This window comes from Mytilus edulis, chromosome 12 (genome assembly GCF_963676685.1).
Source record: "Mytilus edulis chromosome 12, xbMytEdul2.2, whole genome shotgun sequence".
Lineage (NCBI taxonomy): Eukaryota > Metazoa > Mollusca > Bivalvia > Mytilida > Mytilidae > Mytilus > Mytilus edulis.
In genome coordinates, this window is record NC_092355.1 from 42260404 (window position 1) to 42265606 (window position 5203).

The following is a 5203-nucleotide window of genomic DNA, read 5'->3' on the forward strand; positions in this document are numbered from 1 at the left end:
ATTATACAATCCTGGTACCTTTGATAACTATTAATATGCAAGAGTCACTGTACTTATTCCTAATTATTCATGTTTGGTTTTCATTGAAACTTAATGACATTTGTGTCTCTATGTTATCATAAGAGATTGCATCGGAGTTTCAGTGCAATGAGTAATGAATATGACAACATCCAAATACGAACTTGATGTATGTTTAGTGGCAATAAGAACATCGTTTGTACCTTTCAAATTTGAAATTTGTTCTGATTGTATTTTTCGTCTAGCGTTTGAAATGCTTTTTGTTTGTTTTGCGACAGACCGAATATTTTAGCACTTGAAATCGGAGAGTGTAGGGTGTCACCACTGGAACAGTGAAAAAGAGTCATCCCCGTATACACTCTATACCTTTTATATAGTAAGTTATTTGTAACCGTAAAATGCATCCCCCCTCCCCTCATTATTTTCGTTACACCCTCGGCATCTTTCAATTATTTCTTAACAACGCGATCCGTTGACAACATTGAAAGACAATTATGTCCCTTCTTATATTAGACCTAATTGATATGTCGATGTAACTCACAAAGTGAAAATCATTGAGTTTTTTTTATATGTTGTCCTTGGTCCAATAGCACTGAGGAAATTTAGGTCCAAGTTGTGAATCTTGCTTAAACGTTATCCCGCGGAATACACGTTATACCCAGAGATTGTAAAAACTCTGCTAAGATACCGGCATTATATATATTGATACGCCAGACGAGCGTTCCTTCTTTAAAATGAAAAAGTTCCAGTATATCCCGAATGTGAAAAAGTCATTACAATTAAATCATTTAATCGCTCATGAATTCCTGGTGCGTTAGGTACCAGAACGGGAGAAATTCAAAATATTTTACTTCAAAATATATTAAAACGCAATTGTGTTTACTAGATCAGGACTTTTCGAACTGATTGAACACTAATCCAGTGAACTGTTGACAACAAGTATGACTCTATATATTATGTGATGTTTAGCTAGCTATAAAACTAGGTGTAACCAACATTTTTCTTCGGTAATGCCTAAATATGATAGATGGTTTTCACTAGCTCCGTGACCACGTTTGGTTTTCATTTTTTTTTCTGAATCTTTAATATTTGAATTTACTTTGGAGTAAGATGTATTTGTTCTACTCATTTTAGTTTTAAGAATCTTCAGCGATTGGTTGTCAGTATGGTCGATATAAGAAATATGATAAACATAATGTTTATATTTCATATTTCATATTTTTTTTTATTTTTAGGAAGATGAAGTTGATAGTTTTATCACTGGCAATGGTTGCCTGTATTTTGAGTGTGAATGGGTACAGTTTCAAACGTACATCTGAAACTCTAGGTGACGAAGAAAAGGCGCTCTTGGGAAAATGGGCGTGGGAATGGCAAAGGCAGTTTTCGACGAAGATAGTGCAAAAGAGGCCGCTATAATATTGGACATGTGCCTTGACGAACCTTTAAGCGACATACAGTACTGCGTGAAAGAAGAATATAAAAAGGTATGCGAACATGATGACATAGACCATGACACTTGCAAGGGATACGAAGATCTGGTTGATTTAGCACTAGAAGCTGGCGAAGCTGTATATAAAGAAGGATGCCATGACTCGGAAGGACGTACACCATCGGAATGCGGTAAGGAATTATGTATGCCGTATTGTGAAGAACTATTTGAGGATTGTGATTCTAGCGTTTGCGAATGGGCATGTGGCAAATTCGGAAGTCTTCTGGAAGAAAAAGAAAACGAAGAAGATGAGAAATCCATACAATACCTTCAACTTAAGCGACTTCGTTCCATGAGGAAAATTAGAAAGTTAAAAATGTCGTCACGAAGAAGTAGAAACTAAAGTTAATTATTAATACAAACCGACACTTGAAACAACCGAATGGACAACAGCCTAACAATTTAATGATGTTAAATTCCTAAATAACCTTATTAATTAATAAATATTTGCATTCTTTATGTTTTTATTTTATTTTGAATTGTACAATTCTCATTTTTCTCCCAGATATCAATAAAATTCCCACAAACTTGAAGAATGAACAAGTGTAACGTGTGTAACTGTTCTTTATCTCGACCGTGTGGACAGTTGATTTGAAAAAAATAGATAATTCCACAAAAATTACAATTAGGAGAAAAGAGACACCAATGTTCATCTGCTAAAATACTACCTTAATTAATATTTCCAAAACACAAACAAACGTAATTTCATCGATAGGGACATTAATGTAAATGCAGTTGGACTGACTGGTATCTGTCGATAGTCATTCGATCGAATTTAAACATATATCTATATAAATATTCCCAAAGACATCATAAAAATCATAAAATAAATGAGTAGTACAAGTTTTGTCAAATGATATAATAGCAATCACTATCTATTAATCCCTATCACATTGTCCGCCACATTTACACAGAGCAGTACAACTTAATGATGCCTTTACACATTTACATCGTCCTCTGCAACCGTTTTCGCTTTTACATCCACATTTTATAAGTTCAGCACAGGACTCTGAGGCTTGTTGTAGCGCAGTCCAGAATGGTTCACATAGCCCGTCTTTGTTCCGTTTCCAACTCCAGATGGAAGGTGATGGTGTTTCTTGGAGTTTAACAAGAGCTTGTCCCCAACAAAATCCTGTTTGGTAAGCAGCTCTCTTTATGTGTTGGTGTAATGCGGCAGAGCTTGGGGGAATGTTTTCTATAGATCGTCCTTTTCTCGTGAATAGATATTTTCTTGCCGCATCTACACCCAAGCACTCGCTGGTCCTGTCATACATTAAGACGACAAAACGCTCAATGTTTAAAACAGCTTCATTAACACAGTCTTCATTTGGTTTATCACTCAATAGTTTGAAATCTTCAGTTACTGCATCAAAGGATAACCATGTGTCCCATGCAGTTTTCTTTCCACGATTCGAAAACGATGAAACTTGGTCACAACCACTAAATGCGTGGAAGAACAGTAGTGCATTGGACTTAGAAGGCCCCATAAATAGAGCAATTTCATGAACAGGGATATACCTGAATTTTTTTCCAACTCCAAATGCCATCCAGAAGGACGTTATGTTCAACTTGTGCACTGCTGACACTGCAATTACTTACAACAACGTCGGTGTCAACGGTTCTGATCATAATTTTCTGCATTCCACTTTTCACCGCATCTGCAACATGTAACAATATACGAGTGTCCGCCTCTTCATGATTGCACGGTAATAGGTTGCCGTTATTCTTATCTGGTTTGTTGCAAACAACTTCGCTTCCATTTGTTAAAATTACTGTCGTCTGAACACTTGGAGTAAGCGTCAGTAGTTGTTCCACTAGATAGGCAAATAACTCTGTCATGTTGTCGTCAATTCTAAGAAATGACTCCCAATTACCAGGAATAGTAGAATCTGCCTGCACACGTCTTCTAATACCTTTTCCACGCTTACCACATGATGAGTTGATGCATTCAAGCTGTCCTGACGGTATTCATCCCATATAACATCTATCCGACTGCATGACTTCAAATAATTTTTAATATGAGGAAGGAAAACTTGCTTAGAGTAGTCCTCAAAGGTTTTGCAAAACCTAGGCTTCAGTATATTAACAATAACAGCTCCGTCTAAAATAATGGCATCTACATCAGGAATCTCAGTAACAATTACGCACATTTTCTCTAATGGCACTTACAAATCGGACTTGGAACCAAGTCTCAACTGACCAAACTGGGACAGTGAAGGTGGGTAAGCTTGGTTCTCATGACGAAAAAACTCATCAAGATCACTAGCACGAACCTGGCAAGACACATACAGCTGGGAAAATAAAGAGCAATTCTGCTTTAAGGAGCTAATTTGTCTTTTTTCCTTTGATTCACTTCTCAATTCCTGGCGACTGAAGAGGTGTAATTTATTTTGTTTAATTGGATCGGATAGTGGTCTTGTCCCCTTGTCAAGACGTTCCCTCACGTACTCCTGGTTCTTATCATTCCCTATTTGTTCGATATTTCTTACTGTGTTTGCAACTTTTGGATCTACTATGTCACGTGTGTCCAATACTAAAAGATCTTCTGATTCCTCCAAAAACGGATTTCCCATTTCCTCTATTGTAGCTGTCAATACTATAACTTGTTTCACAAAAGCCTTCTGCTTACTTTCAACCTGTTCATGGTGTCTAACATTTGGACCTTTACTTTGTTCATGCTTAATCAGTTCTTGTGATAACTCGAATTCATTGACCGCACGTGCCATTTCTGGGCCACACACCATCCATCGAAGAAGTTGAGATGCATTCTCAACTAGTCCAATAACTCCACCTTCACCCTTTACTAGCTTGTTGTTCTGTTCATGAGCATGATCAATAGCTATGGCAGAGAATGTGCTGTGCGTTTTGTGAACAACGAAATGTCAGCTCTCAAATTTTGTAGCAATACTGGATGCTATTGTGTCCAATGCAAACATATCCCGAACATTAATAGGAAGCCATCGAGTGTAATTAGGGTGATCTAACGCGAAAAACCAAGGTATCAACATAGTGAGAGAGTCTTTGTACAGGTTGAAATTCCCTACACGGAGAGACCGAACAAATATAAGAATGATCAGTTCCAGCTTCAATGTAAGTGACCAGAAATTAAACAAAGGGCTATCAATTTCTCTCCTTTCTTTCCACTCTTCGAAGCTGATAGTGTTTTCCGCTTGATCATCAACTGTGTCTTAATATTGTCTGTAGGCTTTATGCATTAGTATATGTAAGGAACAAGCAGTCACTTGATGGGCATGTCGAGTTCGGGTCACATGAGATGCTTTGAGGAATTATTCTGCTGTTCCAGCAGATGCAACGTTTGACTGGCTCAAAGCATTCACCCATCCACTATTTTGTAGCCAATCTCCAATTGTTCTCAAAGCAGCAATCTCAATATGTAGACCACCAAACATTATTACAATATGATTTTCCCCATATCTTGCAGGCCAATTCCACTGAATGTTTTTAGCAAGGGCATAAAGAGTTTGATCACATGCCATGACTGGTATTTGCCCTGGGTTCAAGAAAGACACACACTCTTTAATAATTGTCATCGAGTGGCGAATCATTGCAGTGGACTTTGCTTCCTCTTGAAACAATGGTAAAACTGAACTAATGTCTAAAGGTGGTACTTCAACTGCATGAGTCTGAGAAAGATTTGCATGAAATGCAGACCATGTCACATTCTTGTTATCTATG

At 37.4% G+C, this 5203-nt stretch overlaps 1 pseudogene; it reads right to left on the bottom strand.

Moving 5' to 3' along the window:
* Positions 1-2335: 2335 nt before the first annotated feature.
* On the bottom strand, positions 2336-4272 carry LOC139497632 (uncharacterized; annotated as a pseudogene).
* Positions 4273-5203: the final 931 nt, after the last annotated feature.